Here is a 20,465-nt window from a genome sequence, read left to right as displayed (position 1 = left end):
TATGGTTGGATGTCCTTGAGCCCTTTGTTCATCTGGGCAGTATGTGAAGTCCCTTTTCTCTACGAGATGTTTACACATCAATAAAACTGGCTGAATTAGAAAAATAAAGCTGACAAGGACATAATGAATCCATCCCACAGGTCCCAGATCCAGGACTGAACAAGTTCTTAAAAACCTTTTTAGCAGGGATAAAGTTGCAGAATAAGGAAGCTCTCAGTGGGTTTGTCTTCTAATGGCAGTTTAAAGTGATAGGTCATTTATTCTGTTCTTTTTCAACAAAATTCTTTCTTCTTTAAAGTTTTTCGTGGAACAGAAATTACATAATCCACTTTGTGCTCTTCTTCTGTTTTGTCACCTGAATGTGTAAAAGTTAGCTTCTTTAAAAAAGTCTCTTTAATACTCCAAAGAAATTATTTCCGGAATATGTTTGTAGCGACAAAAAGTTGAGGACAAAAGTGTTTTGCAGAATGAATTATAGTAAACTTGGAAGAAAGTGGCCACTGAAATGATGAGTGACAGCTGATTGTGGTGTTTATTTTATTGCACAGCTCTATACTTTGATTGTATTCTGAACTATAGTGATTTTTTTTCATCTTCTGAGTGAGTGATCGGTGCAGCTTATTTGAAATAAATATCTCTGGCAGGCAACGTTTATGGAGTTGCTGCAGAAGAGCTGATTGTGAGCCACTCAGTAGCAGGTACTACAAAGAGGAGCAATAGTTCAAATTGTAGTATATGGTTTCTGCTGCTACTTGCGCTGAGAGCAAAAGGGCACAGAATCAGAACCAGCTTTAAAAAGAGATGACAAAACCGTCCAATTGTTATGAAATAGTTTTTAATTAAAGAATTACATTGACATAATTTTTATGTGAAGTATTTCCAGTGCAGTACCTCAAGATATGCAGCTTGTTTAATCCCCTATATTTCAGAGCTTGTAAAGCACTGAACCTGAAACTTATTTGAATGAATGTACATTACTGATAGCCAATGTGTCTGACACAGCACTCTGATTCCCATGTGCTTAGCTGTGGCTTTTAGTACCTTCTCTGACCAGTGACATTAGTTTGAGCTGTCATCTTTTTTTATCTTTACTCTTTATACTGTAGCATTTTCTTTGGCATAATTGAATGTCCTGTCTCTCGTTTTGGAGACAGTTTGTGAATCAGAATATTTGCAGCTTTATGCAGCGATGCTTGGGTGATTGTTGTTTGACCCCTTCATGCCGGTTGGTGTTGATTTTTGTTGAAAGACAGCCGTGTTTGCTCTCCACACAGTTCCTTTTGACAGTCCATAAATACCTGTCCTTTCCTCCCCTTTCTTCCACTCCCCTAGCCTGTCCTTTAGCAGAACCTTGAAGCACCATTGAAATTCTGCACTGCCTTTTGAAATCTCTGTTGATGAGGCAACATGGACCCACAGTGGCTTTGCTGTTCTCCCACCGCAGGATATTTTTCAAAGTCATGTTTATATACAATAAGTAGAAAGGAGTGAAAGTGCTTTGATGGTATCTGACAATAAAATGCTTAGAAATATCCTCTGGACTGGAGACATGAATGCTTCAGATGGGTTGTGTTTCTCCCATGGCATGTTCACTTTCTCAATAGGACACGCTGGATACTGTTTTCTGTGCATTTCACATAGTGACTCTGGGGTCATATTTTATGCAACCAATGATGTGGGACACACTAAAACAATACATATTAATTGCAAATTTAGAATGATAAAGAAGGCTAAGATACTGTATATTTGAGCAATCGTGTCTTGTATGCAGAATGTTTTTATGTATCTATTTTACAGTAAGATTTAGGCTCCGAAAAAAAAAAAATAAAGTTACAGGGAGAAGGTAAGGGTGGTAGGATGGATGGGCACACAGCTCATAGTCATTGCCTTAATATCCCCACTTGCCAGTTGTATTATACTAAACTAGTGCAGTGCCCGTTGAAAATATGCCTGTTTGGAATGGGCGATTGCTTGGCCTGTGGTATTGCTGCTTGTAGAATTCTTCAAAACCAAATTGAACCCCAAAATTACTTAAAGAAGGACCCCAAACCACTTAAAGTGATGGTTCGGAGTAATTCACCCTAGGGTCCTTTGCGCCATGACCTCGAGACAAACACCCCCTCAGAAGCTTTTTTCACCTGGGTCGAACATTGGGAGAGTTAGCTAGAGTAGCGTTATCAGCTGAATAGCTTAGCGCAGGGGCTAATGGACCCACGTTTGTATCTTGTAAGTTACCCCACTAATAATGCCCGAAATGATACCAAACGTCTACAAGTAGTACACATAGGTTATGCTCTCAGAAAAACAATGGATTGGAAAGTTTGTAAGTACACCAGAAGTTTATGAACACTTGCCTGCTCTCTTCTGCTCTCTGTTGCTGCTGCTGCTGCTACGTGCAGTTAGACGAGTGCTTAGGGCCGTCTACAAATTACAACACCGAAAAGAGATACAACTAAATATTTATTAATTTAATGATTAAATAAGGTAGTGTCGCCAAACTTACCTCAATTATAACTTGTCTCCTGCTAGTTGTACTACAGCACTTTTAAAAAATAAGTTAAATTAATAAATGTTTTTGTATGGATTTGATTCACGGGGGTATTTTGGCGACGGTAATGTTATTAGTGTTCTAAGTTAGTAGTAGCAGAGGTGGGTAGAGTAGCCAAAAATTGTACTCAAGTAAAAGTACTGTTACATCAGAATAATATGACTCAAGTAAAAGTAAAAAGTAGTCATCCAAATAATTACTTGAGTAAGAGTAAAAAAGTACTTGGTGAAAAAACTACTCAAGTACTGAGTAACTGTTGAGTAACGTCTGGTTTATTTTTAACACAAACATTCAATCAGACGGACAAAAATACAAAATAATCATCTTTAGGCAAATTATAGCCTAGTTCATCCAATCAATAAAATTAATTTTAATTAATTAATGAATTAATTACAAAATAGCTTAAATTCAAATAATCCAGGTAAATTCAAATACTTAAAAAATAAAATCAATAAAATAATAATACATAAAAAATAAATAAGCACAAGTAACACAAATTTCCAAACCTTTATACTTTTTTTTACCAGGCTCTGCAGGCAGAACTAGAACAAGGTAATGTAGCTGCTGTTTGGCACTTTTACTAAGGTAAACATGCTTTCATTATGAGGCCAGAGGCCTGGACTACGAAGCAAGATTTGGTTTTCTGTATCACGAAGCTGGATCACTTGTTACCGGGTTCAATCGCCGTGGTAACTCATGCTGGACGCCTAACCTGGTCGGGAGCAGGTTATGTTGGAGATCAGAGATCAACCGGTGTAAAAGCACCGCCTACCGACCAATCAATACTCGATTGATAACGGCGATCACCGTTCTTAGAAGATCAGGTGGAGCTCGGTGCGCAGAGAGAGAGAGAGAGAGAGAGAGAGAGAGAGAGAGAGAGAGAGTTGCGCTCATACAAAAAACATTTAGAGACAACCCCGTTAACGTTACCTGATGGGTATATTTATGAAATATATAGATTTTAATGGGAGGGAATTACATATCGGCTATTTGTCGGCTTTATGTTTTTTATATTTTTTATTTGCTCTCACGATCGCTTCCACTGCCAGGGTTGCAACTGAAATAATAGGCTAAAGCAACGGCAGTTTATGGAAAGCACAAGTGTAATTATGGTCAGATGTTGTGCCTGACTGATGGGGAAGTGATATTGATAATCGTTGTGATGTAGGCTAGCCTACGCATCTACAGCGTCGCCTATTTTTATTTTTTTGCCAGCTGTCCTCCTGTTATAGGAAGCAGCGACTGTATTGCGTTTTGTCTGTAAAACTGTGTCTGTGTTCTTCATATTTATGTAGAATTATAGTTTGCTCTTCTTATGTAAAATATGTGGCTATTGGTCATGTTGTGCAAACATCGCCTCTTTTATGTAAACACGCGTCGCTAGATTGGGAAACCCTGGGTTGACTGAACTAGTTGTTAACCACCGTCGTGACACAGCTTGCGGGACCGCGGTTGTTAGGTTAGGTGAAGCCGGGTAACTGAAATAAATCCAGGACATGTTGATCTGGCCTCTGGGGTGTTCCTCCTCATCTGTGTCTGCATCGCCGATGCGTTGATTCTGACATTGTAAAGCTAACCCGTCCCGCCGATGAGATTGAGTATGGTCACGTGACGAGACTGCACAACTACGTTTGATTGGTGAAACACAGCCACGTGGTAGAGCCTTTAGCGGAAGTCTCTCTCTCTGTCAAAATAAAACATTAAAATGAGGCGAACGAGGGGGGGGATAAAAACAATGACGCGTAGAATACCAAAGAGGTAAAAAGAAAAGTAACGAGCTCATTGTAGCCTAATGTAGCGGAGTAAGAGTACAGCTTATAAGTAAAAAGTATAGTGATTTAAAACTACTCCTGGAAGTATAATTTTTTCAAAAACTTACTCAAGTAAATGTAACGGAGTAAATGTAACTCGTTACTACCCACCTCTGAGCAGTAGACTTAATTAACCCGACCCAGGGCGAGTCTGATGAAAACTGATGTGTCTGCCCGGTTCAACTCTGAGATTTTCTCGCATTGCACAGCGCTGTGAAGGAATAATATCTGAGATTACGTTATGTTCTGCCAGCTCACAGACACTTAATACAATAGCAGGGAGTCCCCCCCTCCCCCCCGCTGTTGTAAAGTGTTCTGCATGTGGCGTCTGCGTGTGATGTGCAGGTTACCTTCCTCCCAAACACGCCCCCATACACGGACACACATATACAGATACGTTTCGCCGCCACTCTGTAGCTGGCTGTGCTTCGCATGTGTGGGATTCTGAAACGTCCTTAAACTCGGGAATCGTCGTTTGTTTATTCAAAGTCAAAGACAGTCCAAAGTAGTGCAACTTTGCACATTTTTGTGGGTCTGAGGTATATGTCACATTTTAGCTGCCAAAGCTCTGCTGCTCTCTGTCCCTGGTCCTCAGGGTGAGAGGCAGGCGGCTAGAGCGGCAAAAGTAAATGTGTGCTTCTTTTACCTATATATTTAACGATATCTTTTGCATTTCTAATCCAGACAACGTCAAACTTGGCACTGCACTTACTCGTGCCCGTAGCAAGACACCTGTCAAGTTTGAAATCCATCGGACTAATGGTTCGAGAGATATGCGCATAACACACAGACAGACAGACAGACAGACGTTCCTGCAATTTATAGATAGATAGATGCATTTGTTTTAGATACAAACACAATATCATCATATTTTTTCTTTCCCACAAATTGGTCATATTCAGACAGTTTTCTCTGCTAGTTGACTAAGGAGTAAAGTATGTTTATGTTTATGTTTCCTTCTGACTTTTTTCTAATGCTTTATAAATATCTCAAGACTACGGTGGCCGGGAAGTGCAATGCAACATTACAAAGAATGAAACACTTTTACATTTTGGAAAACAAATTTACATTTTGGAAAACAAAATAACATTTTGGAAAACAAATTTACATTTTGGAAAACAAAATAACATTTTGGAAAACAAATTTACATTTTGGAAAACAAAATAACATTTTAGAAAACAAATTTACATTTTGGAAAACAAAATAACATTTTAGAAAACAAATTTACATTTTAGAAAACAAATTTACATTTTGGAAAACAAATTTACATTTTGGAAAACAAAATAACATTTTAGAAAACAAATTTACATTTTGGAAAACAAAATAACATTTTAGAAAACAAATTTACATTTTGGAAAACAAAATAACATTTTCGAAAACAAATTTACATTTTAGAAAACAAATTTACATTTTGGAAAACAAAATAACATTTTAGAAAACAAATTTACATTTTCGAAAACAAATTAACAAGATGCAAAACACTTTTACCAGTCCCGAAACAAATTTACAAATGACAGATTCTTCACGGAAAGGGAATGTACCACATACCGGAAGTGATGAGGTTTTGTATACATGTCGCCTTGACTACGGCAGTTATGGATCGAATGCGTCAATAGAGCCGCCCATCTTGGAACAGGGAGACACTGCCTTATATACTGTCTATGGGCCGTCCTTAATGCATCAGCGTCAATGTAGGCAAAGGTCTAACGGAAATAAAATCACTATAAATCGTCAAAATCTCATGCGATGTTCTTGTTTTTTAAACAAAAAGACAAAGAGACTAATTAATGTGTTAATACAAAGAATATTTATTATAATCAGTTCACAGATATGAGTACAAACGGAAACTTCACCCTTCTGAACTAAGAGGTTCTGCTTCAAAGTGAAGTTTAAACAGACTGAAATGTCCAGGCTCACTCCCCCACTAATGATTCATTTATTTCTGCATGTATTTATTTATTTAACGAGACTTTAAGTCGTGTTTCGTCGTCCACAGTCCGAGTCCCGCCAGACTCCCTTTAGGAAACCTGTGATTTAAACTTCAGCAGGCTGTGACAGTCCGCTCCGTTTAGTCCTGGATCTGATTCTCCGGGCTTCCCTTCCCTCCAGCGGGCCCAGCAATACGGCCTGGGTCTCCAGCTGCGTGGTGTCGGTTTTGGCTCCCAGGAATGGACAGTGAGCTCCAGGTCCTGCGAGCTGCAGACGGACTCAGCTGCCCCCTGCTGTAGCGATCCGACGCGGCGGCTGTCGAATACGTTCCCTGTTTTTCCAATGTTTCCGTCAGGTCCGCGTCATATAAAAACTCCAAACACCGACCACACGTAAAGTCACCATAAACTTCATTCACGCCATATACTCCTCACAACAACACAAATTGACTGCGCTCACCAACAACACCTCATCATTCCCGTATGTGGTACATTCCCTTTCCGTGAAGAATCTGTCATTTGTAAATTTGTTGGGACTGGTAAAAGTGTTTTGCATCTTGTTAATTTGTTTTCTAAAATGTAAATTTGTTTTCGAAAATGTAAATTTGTTTTCTAAAATGTTATTTTGTTTCCCAAAATGTAAATTTGTTTTCTAAAACGTAAATTTGTTTTCGAAAATGTTATTTTGTTTTCCAAAATGTAAATTTGTTTTCGAAAACGTAAATTTGTTTTCGAAAAGTGTTATTTTGTTTTTCCCAAAATGTAAATTTGTTTTCTAAAACGTAATTTGTTTTCGAAAATGTTATTTTGTTTTCCAAAATGTAAATTTGTTTTCTAAAATGTTATTTTGTTTTCCAAAATGTAAATTTGTTTTCTAAAATGTTATTTTGTTTTCCAAAATGTAAATTTGTTTTCTAAAATGTTATTTTGTTTTCCAAAATGTAAATTTGTTTTCTAAAATGTTATTTTGTTTTCCAAAATGTAAATTTGTTTTCTAAAATGTTATTTTGTTTTCCAAAATGTAAATTTGTTTTCTAAAATGTTATTTTGTTTTCCAAAATGTAAATTTGTTTTCCAAAATGTAAATTTGTTTTCCAAAATGTAAATTTGTCTCGAGCTTTGTAAAAGTGTTTCATTCTTTGTAATGTTGCATTGCACTTCCCGGCCACCGTACAAGACTGCAAAAATATCTTCAAATGCAAATCTGATCTCTTTTTTTTAACTATCTTTAAGAAATTATTGTGTTTGCGTAACAATAACGTCAGTCGTACGCACATCTTTAACACGGGTTGATGAACCGTTAATTCATTTTAGCACTGTTTTATTTCCAATTTAGTTCTTTTCCGCCCACACAATACAGCAAATAAAGAGAGAAAACTCCTTTCTGAGTATTTCTTGATCTCATCGTATACAGCTCTGATGTCTGATGAAAAAGGGTGTTTTTTTTGTGTGGACACGACTCTGTTTCTCTGTGTGTCCAGTCACTCCTGTGACCTTTAAGAAGACAATCTACTGTATTGAGTTTCCAAGTATTGTGTACAGTATGTGGATTGATCATTAGAGAAAGAGATATGTTCCAGTAAGACTTTCCACAATGTGTGTGTGTGTGTGTGTGTGTGTGTGTGTGTGTGTGTGTGTTAAGCTGTGCCTCTATTGCCATTCATGTAGTGTTGGGGTTAGGTCAATATTATATTAGCACTGCCATCGCATTTTCCACAACCCCATGAATAATGTAAGAGTTAGATATCTCTTCATATAAATACAGCCCATTATCGCTCGGTATCCTTGGTAGACTTAAGACATTTCATAGTTTCTTCCAACAGATTTGATTAACCCTATTGCATTGTATCACCAAATGATGGCCTAAAGTTGTTGCCACAAGAGATAGGCCTCTTTCAGTGGAGAAAGAGACCTTATAGTGACCTTGTTAAAGACAATCAATGGCCTTTATCTCCCCCAATGCATAATAAATCCTACCAAAGAGTTGGTCCACACATCCCTGTAATGTATTGACCTGCACCGCGGACATTTATCAACTGGACTCGCTAGCTAAATAATTTAGCTTTTGAGTTTAGACCGTACTTAGTCAGTGGTGCCCAGACCAAGTTTGGCCTGCCAAGTTAGATTGATGTGCTCCACAGAAAGTAAAGAATAGAGGGGAATATAACTTTATTAACCCTATCAAGAAGTTCACCTTTTCATATATCCTTTCTACACACAACACACACACACACACACACACACACACACACACACACACACACACACACACACACACACACACACACACACACACACACACACACACACACACAACAAAATCAAAAAACAGCATGCACACACAGGCCCCATTCAATTGGAGAAGTCGAACTGCAAGGTCAGTCACTGTGCATGTTTTTGGTCCAACTCTGCCATAAATGCCTTACAGCTAATATAACACCTGTGCAGTTTCTTGCTTGAAAACTTGAACTAGCTTGTACCCAGAATCAAATCTGTTATCTGCTGGCTTCTGATTGTCCTTTTCTTATCTCAGAACTAAACGTCCTCATCTCAGACAGACACAATATATTCCACTGTGCTTGAAGATAAGGAAACCATCTCAGACAGCAGTTTGTCCTATATTAGACTGATTTTCTACACTGTACATTTATGTTTGTCCTGCTCACTTCTTTACTGTTGTATTGCCACAGGGCCTCCAGTCAAATCCTCTTGAATAAGAGCTTAAACTACTGTTGTCGGCAGGGGAAAATTGCTTTCATTTACGAGAGCAAACTATAGATTTTTGCTAAGACTGTTAGTGGCAGGTATAACAACCGAAAGCTTGCTTTAGATCTCAAATCAGAGTAATTGAATAATAAAAAACAAACAAAAACATTACATTCTCTTTTAGTGTCTGACAGTTTTTTTTTGAAATGCTGAATTCCTCATGATTATATTAGTAATACTTAAAATTAGCCCGGCAGTCATTCATTTGTCAGAACTCTCTCAGATGAATTTGTGTAATATCCTTGGACATGCCTTCAACAAAGGAAAACATAGCTTAAATAATAATACATCTAAATTGTAAATTAGAGGACAACAGCAAGTTTAAATTCATATTTTACATGTCCCCCTGTATTATTTCTTTGCTTCTTTTCCTGCACTCTTCACACTTCTGTTTAGCTCAGGCTCGACTTCCTCCTCTTGGATATTTGCCCTCTGTATTAATACGAAATTGATGTTGCCAATGACTTTTAGTAAAGCAACACCAGATTACCATACTCAGCACGAATACTAAACAAGAGGAAGGGACGTGCTCAGGCTGCGGGTGAACCTTGATCCAAAATCTCCCTTTAACCAAATCATATTCCCCAAGATGAAAGAGGGAATTGTTGTGATAGGCTGATCAAAGCGGTGTATCGCTCTACTATAAAGGAACACCTGGAAACCTAATGGAGAATTCTGTTCTAGCAGCGAGGGCACCGGGCAATACATAATGTATTTGTACATAATGTTTATGGTAACATCTGCTCGGGGGTGTTTTAACTTATTTATTTGATTAACTTCAGTCTCCATGTGGCTGATGATGTGCTGATCCTTATTGCCAAATCCAGGGATGTGAAGACTGGTTTCTTGTTGTCTTTGGCTTTTTGAATGCTTGTTACAAAAAACATGAAGCATGTGAATGTGTGGGGCTGAATAATAATGGTCAAGGGCAGGGGTCTTCAGTGTTTTTTAGGCCAAGGACCTCCACCTTCCATATACTGTATACAATTGTGTTGCATGTTAAACTGGGCCAGATAAATGAATATTAATATATTATTTATTTGTTTATACTTATACATCATGTGGAAGGCACAGTGAATCCTTAAGCTTAACGGTATAGCTACCATAGTGGCTACCTTACATAGGATTATCTTCAATGTGTAAATTAAATGGTTTTTTTTTTCACAAATAGGCCAATTTATCTTTTTTATTTTAATATGTTAGATTCATGTTAATATATATTTTCAGACATATTTTAATTTTAGAAAAAAGAAAGATTTGGCAGCCCCTCTGCACTAACTCTGAGGCCCAGACCCCCTGTTGAATATCTCTGGTCTAGGGCACTCAAATGGCCCTAGATTACCTCTTCACTAAAATTCTCAACTCATTTTGAATTAATTGTTTACTAGATTATTAAAATTCAACACTTAACATGTATTAATTTGAGCTTATTTATCTATTCATTTTTTTCCCCCTTCAGGCTTGCTAGATAAATATGTATTTTGAAAAGCAATTTAATAAATGACTCTACCAACATTCTCTATTCTTTAGAGAGCCACAGCTAATGTCCACACTGTGAGATAACAACAAGGCTCTAACTATTTTGTCATTCCAACCAGGTTGCCATATTTTGGATGATATAAAATACTTTTCATATATATTTTTGGACATACAGTACGGTGTACGTTTTGTAGCTCATTTAAAGATTTTGAATATTTACTGTATGTTTTGGCACTATGCATTTACAGATCATGGATAGCAGTCTGACCTAATCTAATGTCTGAATATTGTGGTGTATTTGAATAATGTCTTGCATGCTGTAATTGTTGATCCACAGAACAGTCACCTAAATCAAGCCCAATTCCATTTAAAAGGTTTGGATATTTCATACCATAATGCCTTCACAGATATGTCTGAAATTATGTGATTTAAACGGAAGGGTGGCCAAAACAAATTCTGCATAAACAAAATACTTGCTGCATTACTTCTTCAATGTTTCTCAAGATTGCATCACCATATAAGCCAATAATCACAAGTATGCTGATGGAAGCTTAAGATATCAGACTGTGGGAAAAGCTAATGTCTGTGTTAGATCAGGGAAAAAAACACTGACATTTTAATACAGATTGTCTTGGTGCTGTGCAATAAGGCATCAAATAAGGGGATGTATATTGTCACTGCATAATGAAGTACATCAAGCTCCTGCTAGTGGACTCCCAAACCTGTTAGCACAACATGCTATCTGCTGCCAGTGTGCTGACATGATGGCTTTTCCAGTGAGTGAGCAGGGCTGCCAATAGTGTCTGGGCTGAAATGGGCTCATGGTGTAGTGAAAGGAGGGGAGAGCGAGGCTCTATGCTGCTCTATAAATACCCCTGTCACGCTTATATCAAATCAGCCCTGCACACTAAAGGGCTTGCGTGAGTGTTCAGGGTGTTTTTCACACACGTCTTCAGAGGTCCAGGGGGTCTGAAAAGGTCAGTGTTGGGCTCAAAAGCACATTCATATGTGTATGTTTGTGCATTGATGTTTATCGTGATGGGTGTCGCAGATAAAAAGTATAATTAGAATTAATTATCGAAAGGGTTATGGGATAAGGCTGTGAAATTGCTGCATCCAATCGCTGTTACATTTATCATACTCCACATGGCTGTGTGGATGAATGAATGATCATACATTAACCAAACAAGCATTATTAGCATAAATTGCATTCAAAACACTGCCACTGAAATCCTCTTAGTCTATTCCTCTCTCCTGGAGATAAATAGCGTGATGCTGTTTGACGTCCAAGACATTTGCAAATGAATGTTGAGTTACGAGCCTACACAACAATGCTTACTTCTTTTCTTCTTTTACTTTAATGATAGTTTTAAATCCTCCTTCCTCCTATCTACAAGTCCTCCTAATTAAGTGAGAAATGAAGACACACATAAGCGTTTGTCAGTGCCTTCCAAAACTGTTACAAATCACTACAAAAATTTATCCGTTTTAAGATAGGTCAATCATGGTTACAGGAACCAAGTGACACTTTTGGTATAAAAAGAGAAATGAACAGCGGTCTCTTGCGTTACAGTCCATCCCTCCGCTCCGACCTCCTCTCTCTGCGGGAGGCTTTATAACGACATCACACTACTTCCTCTTTTGCTCCTGTATGAATTATGGCAGAGGGCTTTGTCACTTACATGTTGATTTTTTGGGGGGGATTTGCTGAAACTAGTGATTCTGTTGTTTTTCTTGGGAGGACAGTTTCCGTCCTGCATGTAGCTATCCTCGAGACTGCCCTTAATGAGTGCTGTTAGTGTTAGCATTGTTACATTCAGATTTGTTTTCTAGTTCTCCAAAAATGGCTCCCTTAAGGCGCCAGTGTTGGGGAACCCTTTATTTAAAAAGGCAAACACGCCTGCCTGATGCCACCGCCACAGCTGCTTGTGCCGATGATGATGAAGTTTCCAGGGAACGGATGATAATCCTGACACTGCATCCTCCCTAAGTCAGTGAGCCATGCAGTATAGATATGGATATGTCGCTGGCAGATTGGGAGGTAGATTTCCCATCTACACCTGCTGTGGTGGCTGGTGCCTCGGGGGAGTAGCTATATAAATAATGAATGCCTGTGGGTGTGAAACATGCACAGATAACCTTCAAGTCAGGCGTGGATCAGTGCCTTCACATTAGCTGATAGGATTAAGGTTAAAATCTACAGAAACCTCTCCATAAGAAAACACAAATCTAGCCCCAGCAAATAGCAGGTTACATGGGTACGTAGTGTTCAGCTGATAAGGACAGGTAGAGGTAATCATGGGGGACTGGTAATAGTTCAGCAATCTGATGAATGGAATGATAGAGCTACATATATCTGCCTTTCTCCAGCTAAAAACCAAAATAAACAGGCAGACCATACTTTTAGAATAACTTCACTGAGCTAAAATCAAGCTTAACTTGTTTGACAAAATGTACAACTCAATAGTCAGGTTTAATGAGGGTTGGTAAGTGTGCATTCAGATGAATGTACAAGGAAGTACAACCTGTGTCTTACTGCCAGTTACTGGTGTCAGTATTCAAATACGGCAAATGCAACTGCAGTGAGATCCTCCTGTGTCTGGGCTCTGTTGAGAGGAAAAAACTCATCGAGCATATGTTGGCATCCATAAGAAAGGAAAATATGTAGGGATAATAACTAGTTCTCTCTGTTGTCCCATCTGTCTGCAGAGGACTTTGTGTACCCAACAGCGGCCGGCTAGTTTCATTTTCTCACAAGTAAGCTCTTGCTGTGCTGTTCAAAAGATGCCCCTCAATTCTCTCATCTCCGTCACGATGCCCTGCTCACAATCAGCTCAGGTAAAATGGCATCACAGAGTTGGAGGTTTGAGGGAAGAGTGCTAATAGTAGACAGGATAAATACATCTGGGAGAATGAAATCCACCATGAATGACCCTCCGATTACAATAAGGGAGTGTTGTTTGGCTTTGATGAACACTTCGAAGTTGTTAAATGGAAATAATGAATCTGGAAATGAATGTCCTTGCTTCTTTTTTATTTGGCTGTGTGAGAGAATTACACCTGGAGTAATAACTCTTTAAACGGGAGTAATTAGCATAAACAGCTGTAACACAATGACCCCTATTCGTCAAAGATATTGGGACCTGCATGTTTTATAATGTGTATCTCTCTGTCCGTCTGTCTATACTATCTGTCTGTCTGTTTAGTTCATCACCAGTAGTACTATATTTTTAACAACACATTGCATTGCAGGGACTGATGATTCTTATCCCCCCGAGCAATATGTTTATGGTCTGAGGTTGGCATGGGGAAATAGAGGGCGAGTAAAAGAGAGCCTGCAAGAGGGATGGGGGGGTTTGGGCGTCATTGTTAAGCTGAGCTCCAGGCTGGTCCTGAAGGACAGTTAAACCTAGAGTCAAAACCAAGCTTAGAGAGAGGGGTGGAAGTTAATCCCTCATCCTCAGGCAGGTGTATCACAAAGGCTAAACATATACATAGGAAGACTGACCAGGGGAAAAAGTTGGGATAATTGAAGTCTGCTAAGAAATGAACATGTGCACCCTCAGGGTGAGTCAGCTCTGCTTTGTGGTATTAGCCTACTTCTTAATGTTATCAAGGTAAAAGAGATGGGGGTTTCATTGCTCATCCTTTTTAACATTGTTTATTGCTACCCAGCTTGGGAATTTAAGAGAGTACTGAGGTGGAGGGCTGTACAGCACTAGTGAGTGAACTAGCTTAGCTCCATGTTTACATTTTTGTAAAGCTGCTTCAGTCAGGAATGAGGAATAGCTGTGCCTCATGCCACTGGCACTACGTGTTTGCCTATCAATCGCAACAAACTTGCAGTTTAGTATTTGTCAAATGAGAAGTTTATCGATCAACATTGTCGGCTTCCATGTCTATTGATAAAAAATGCAAGCCTTTGCTGACCCAGGGAGAGGGAGGATGGGTGATCATTTTCTATTTAACAACTCTAATCATTCATGACACCGCCTGTTGTCTCTACAAGGTGTCTTTGTCTTTGACTGTCCTGATTCCCCTCAGCAGCAAAACAGCCAAAGTCAAATTGAATCCAGAAAGGAGGATTTTAAACGGAAAGATAAGGGGGCAGATATGCCTTAATCATCATTTGCTCTTGATTAGAAAATCAATGGCCTTTGATGCCAGAGTGCATGTCTGCCTTTGGAGTTAAGAGTGTGACAATGACAATGTGGACTGGAAAATTGGCCTTTTAAAGAGCTACCTTCTTCTTTGTTGTTTGGAACCCCATTCTTTAATGCAGTGAAAAGTCTCCTCTATCACATAATGTCTGCCTGTCAAAGAAATTACTTTTTCTCTCGCTCCTGTGTGAAACTTTGTTAAAGAAATCCTTCGAAGCTTAGAAAGCACAGGGAATTTCTTAGTTTGTAGAGCTGACTTTCACAGTATTTTCTTGATTTATGTAACAGATGAGAAATAAAGTTGTCACTCAATTCTCTGTGGCAGTTCTGATATATGCCAAAGAGAGACCATCTTTGATGCCTTCCCAGGTTTACCTGTCAAGAAGGTTTAAAGGCAGTGTGTCCCAGGTTATAGTACAGCTAGATTGTTGCAGTCTAAAAATCTTTGCACCTATGAACTGCATCACAGTGTTTGCTCTGCGTTGATATAAAAAGACATATACAGAAACTCAAGAGTTAACTTACTATTGCTGTATCTTTCAAAACGCCTTCTGGCATTTAAAGTAGTGAGGTTTTGCCTACTTACCTTTTATAGTTTTCTTGAAAATGAATATTTGTATCTCTAAAACAGCTGGTAAAGAATTTAAGCAAACATGCTATACAAGGAATAGAATAGTATACCTTCCTTTAGCCTACAGTGTATCATATGTACATTTCCTTTAACCATAGTAGAAGATGGGGAAGCCTCACCCTCTCTCCCCTCATTAATATACTGTGGATGATTATTTGAAACTGGGCTTACCAGGCATCTTTCCCTCACTCTCCCGTCCTCTCCAGTCTTTGCCTTTGTGCCATGCCGTTGTACTTGCTGTGTTTTTACCAACTCTGCATATCGATCCTGCTTTATCACCACCCCTTGCAATAAGCCTGCAGGAATATGGATGAGGTGTGGTTGGCAGGGGATGCACTGCTGATTATTATGCTCTGCGTAAGGATATGATGAAAATTCACATTTATATGTTTTATACGAACACTGATCTCTGTGTGGAGAACATCCGTAATGGTAAATGAGAGATGTTTCTGTGAAATGGTGATAAAGGGGAGCCGCTTGTGGAATAGTAGTTGCATTTACTAGTGGTTTGTCCTTGCCCGTCACGTACACTGTGCACTAGTGTACATAATATATTGATTGCCAGTCAAATAGAGGACTGACAGGTTCTAATCAGTGTAAAGGTATTAGCTGTTGCCATCTATGAATGGAAATGTCAGAATTCATCCACTGATCCATTCCTCCCAGAACTAACATGTTCTGTACGCACATCTTGCTAAGATTACCTGGTTGACTTCATTATGGTCTAGTAAGGAGGAGAAATGAACCGCAGGTTCTCATTTTACATGTAGTAATTTCAATAAAAAAATGTGTAGATAAAGTGTGGCATAGAGAATAAAATAACTAGAACACAGAAACAATGAAAACTGAATGAAATCAGGGCATTTATTAGCATCGTTTTACTTTCGTAATTGTGTGACATGGTGAGGCTTTGTTTCGGGAAAGAGGTATTTCTGTCACCTGGCTATACATACTTTTTTCCTTGTACGCCGCCATTTGAAATCATAAGCAACAGCTCACATTTATTGTAATCCAGATATATTTTTCTTTGAACTTGTGTGTGCCATTGTGGGAAGAGAAAGGTGTAGTGAATTTAACAACTATTCTGTTGCTACTTTGATGTCAGAAATTAAAAGTATTCAGGGACACTGGGATAAAAGGACTTGCTCGCCACTGCAGAGCCCTGGATTAGAATGCCATATACGAACACAATAAGCAGTGTTTGCAGGTGCAATCACGTCTTTGTTGCTGCGTTAGTGACTCCTACGGGTTCCGCTGTGTGAAGTGGGTTGGGATCTTGGGGCGATAGACAGAGTGATCCTCCAAATTTGTAATTCCTGCCCTCTTTGTTGGGGGAAAAGAAGTGACTGGGGTGACTCCATATTTATTGACGGGGACAGGTTTTGTCTGCATCCTCCCAAGGCCAACAGTGGGAGTTAGCAGTGACAAGGACCACAGTGCAAGGGCAAGTGGCCATTAAAACAATGTTTAACAAAATAAGAGGATTTACCAGGATTTGTCCTCGTGGCTGCTTATCAGTCCATCTTTGGATCACTCTCAACTGGGATAAAAGTCAAGCTGAAATGATTATTCAATTAAAACTCTGAACATTAATCAGCAACTATTATGATGATTGATAAATAGTTTAAAGTCATTTTTCAGGCAAAAACAATTCTCAAAAAACATTCTCTGGTTGAAATGATGATGAAATAACAATTAAATGCAGCTGTTGATGAAATTAACAAATTACAAAACCTTAACTGGGAAGTTTTTAAAATTGTTGCCTAATTCCCTAGCACTAACAAATTCACATTATGTTAAAAAGAAATCTCAAACCAAACACAAATACACCATCACGACTGCAAATGAAAAGATGACACGTTTTAAAGCTTCTATTTCTCCGAGCTGTGCAGGTAAATGCTTTAGCAGTTCTGCCCTTGACTTGCTTCAGTTGGTTTTGTGCTGAATAAAAACATCAGTTTAAGAGAATTACGTTATAGCCATAACAACCATCTCAGGTACAGTGTATTGTGTCAGCCGCAGTTGTTGAAAGTGAAGTAGTGGCTTATTCCTCCTGGGGAATAGCAGCATCAATCAAACAGTAGTGATGGGTCTTTCATTTTTTACCCATAATGGCCCTGTTTCCTGTTGGGCCTTCCAGATCAGATTAGTGATTGAACACTTAACAACAGTGGACCACCTTCATGTAAGCCACTCAAGTACTTACACTGGTTAAAGTCACTTCAACACCTGCTCTCAGTGTAACACGAACCATAAAGAAAGAAACGTGCTACTTTTACAGTACAGGTACACCAGACCTGTACTGTACATTGTGCGATACATTATTTGCCACATTGTTTTCTCCTGTTCTGAATGTAAATAGTTTTCTATATACAGACATATACAAAATATTGTTCTTTCTATATGATGAAAAAATGGACATCAACTGTGTTTGCTGAGGCATGTAACTAATCACCTGCCATGGATTTTTCAGTGTGATTTCAAGTTTACAATTGCCTTTCAATGCTTTTAGTCTTAGACTCACATTTGAAGACTGAAGTGCCACCACACTGTTTGTACATGTAGGACAGAAAGTATGTTTTTGTGGTTAGGTATAGCATGTAGTCTAGCCTATGCTAATTTAGCTTTTGTTTTCCTAGAGAATACCTTGTGGCACTCTCTAATCCATGCAACACACTATGCTCACAGCGTGGCAGTGTGTTCCACAGTGGAAACCCTGCTGTGTGACGGTAATGATTGCAAGTGTGTATGGAAACCACTTGTTGGCATGGCAAGATGCAAGTTGCAGACAAACATTATATTTTGAATGATAAGTCTGTCGCACCCCCTGGAGTATGATTTTTCAAATCCCACCTGTACCTATGTTTCGCCTCACTGGCACTCTCTCATTCTAGTATACTAGAAATACCTCGGTATATTAACTATTCTATTTACTGTATATACAGTTCAGTATTTGACATTGGCCTACTGGTGGACAGATGTTCTCCAAGTAGTCTTTTTTAAGACGAGAATTCCTGAATTAAAGTAAAACAAGCCACCATATTGGAATCCAAAGTCGAAATGAAACAGCAGTTGCATCATGCACTCTGTGTGTTTGTGAGCCCTCCTTGGCTCTAGTGTTTAATATGAGTACTTCTGTGACCAGAGATAAGGCCGTTATGGCCATGACAAGGCCTTGTCTTGCTCTGCCATGATGCTTCTATTGCTCCCAGTGCCTGTTTGCTCCCAGGGCCAAAAACAATATGCTGTAAATTGCGCTACGGCCTCTTCAGGTTGATATGCTGCCTGAGAACGTGATGTGATTGGGTATCGATTCACACCACAACGCTAAAATTGCCTGCCTCGTGGCCCCAGACACCAATAGTGACTTGCTTCAGTACAGGACAGGAGGAGTGCCATGGCATGGGTCTGTGTCTGGGAGAGGATACCTTCTCTTTGCTTTCTGATCTTCACCCTCTCCTCATCCTTAGAGAGGAAAGGATTATATCTTAAAAGGACAGAGCCCCCCTACTGTGCTGCATGAACATATCACAGCAATCAAACATCCCTCAGAAGATAGGCGGCCCATTTTGTTGGCATTTTGCAATCCTATTACAAAAACGAAAAGAAAAAAAAACATGTAAACATCTTTTCATTAAAGTGCCAGTGATATTTGGACATGGACAGTTTTTTAATCTATTCAAGTTTTAACATTTGCAACACTGAGCAAAGATGGGCTAGCTTTCTGCTTTTCACTCGAAAGTAGTGGTGACACAGCACTGTCAATCTGCATTCAGTATGATTAAAACATGGCCCGGATCCTGTTGGAAGATGAATAATGCAAGAGAAATTGCTTGTGTAATGAATAAATGGCAAATAATCCCAACACAATTAACTCTCCTACATACGGTATGCAAACCAGTCATGCTCCATCTCCTAAGACAAGATGTCCAGCTAAGGTAAATCCAAAGTAGCCTTGTACGTGATGCATACGTATCCTTGCACTTTCAAATAAATTGAACATGTCCTTGTGCTATGCTATGCTATGCTATTTTATTGGAGGCATAATATTTACATATTTATTAGGAAACTCCCAACCTTGGAATGTATTTTATGAGTAAAAAAAATATTGAATTTTTAAATATTAAAGAATTTAATGCTACATTGGTAGTCAACCTAGAAATCACTACGAATATCCTGCTGCCATGTACTCTTTCTTTAAATGTTCTTTTTGGTTCTGCGACAGTAATCCAACATTCTACCCCTAAATTACTCACCAGGTAAATAAGAGGCTGATAGTTTACCCGTCATTAGCATTTCTGTGACCACCTATCTTACCAACCTGCTGGATTGGTCACAAACCTGGGTCATTGCTGGCATTCCTAGCCTGCATGCTGGCTCTCCTTAGTTGGCATCTACCAGTAATAGACCATTTGAAATAATGTATTTGTTTGGCACACAGGTCAGAGGATAGTGATTTATATTTCCAGTCTCTTTCATTCAGACAATGAGTGGAATATGTGGCCTGTGATATTCACTGTAATATCCTACATTTATTATAATGAATCCTGCTATCCCCTATGAACTGTCAAAGCACGAACATACTTAAGGCTAAAACCCTGTGAAAGCTGTAGAGGACACATCAGAGCTTTAACCAGCTGCAAGCTGTTTGGATAGGATCACTTATGATAATATCTACACCGAACACAATCATTAACCTCCTGAATTGAGGGAATTGCTTCCATTCGTAATTTACCTCGGTAGAGTCAGAAAATAATGTCAGAAAAACATCAGAAATTCATTTTTAGCACAGGTTGGACATTATATGTTATTTATGTCAGACTTTGCACAAATACTCACATTTAAACTAAAATGTTCCAACTCAACACCAAATTCATAAACGAGAAAGATATCATTTGTAATTCTTAAAGATATTTGAATCCTTTTTAATTGCTTGTCTTCAACTTCTTAAATTCAAACTGTGCAGTGCAACTGCTGAAGCTCTCTTCGTGCATATCTTTCCTTTGGCTCAGTGGGTGTTAATGTCCAAAGCTGAGGCAGTTTTCTTTCCAACACAGCAGAACAAAGCATGATTTAGGGAAGAGGGAGGGAAGCTGTAGTTGATATATGTTTGTTTTGCTTCATAGGTGAGAAGAATGATGA

General features: G+C 38.8%; 1 protein-coding gene across 1 annotated transcript in view; it reads left to right on the top strand.

Moving 5' to 3' along the window:
• The window catches only part of camta1a (calmodulin binding transcription activator 1a), a 296,881-nt gene that overhangs the window by 27,800 nt on the left and 248,616 nt on the right, over nucleotides 1–20,465 (top strand). The gene's annotated exons all lie outside the window — the stretch shown is intronic.

The sequence above is a fragment of the Perca fluviatilis genome, chromosome 5 (genome assembly GCF_010015445.1).
Source record: "Perca fluviatilis chromosome 5, GENO_Pfluv_1.0, whole genome shotgun sequence".
Classification (NCBI taxonomy): domain Eukaryota; kingdom Metazoa; phylum Chordata; class Actinopteri; order Perciformes; family Percidae; genus Perca; species Perca fluviatilis.
This window is presented reverse-complemented; position numbering and strand designations above follow the sequence as displayed.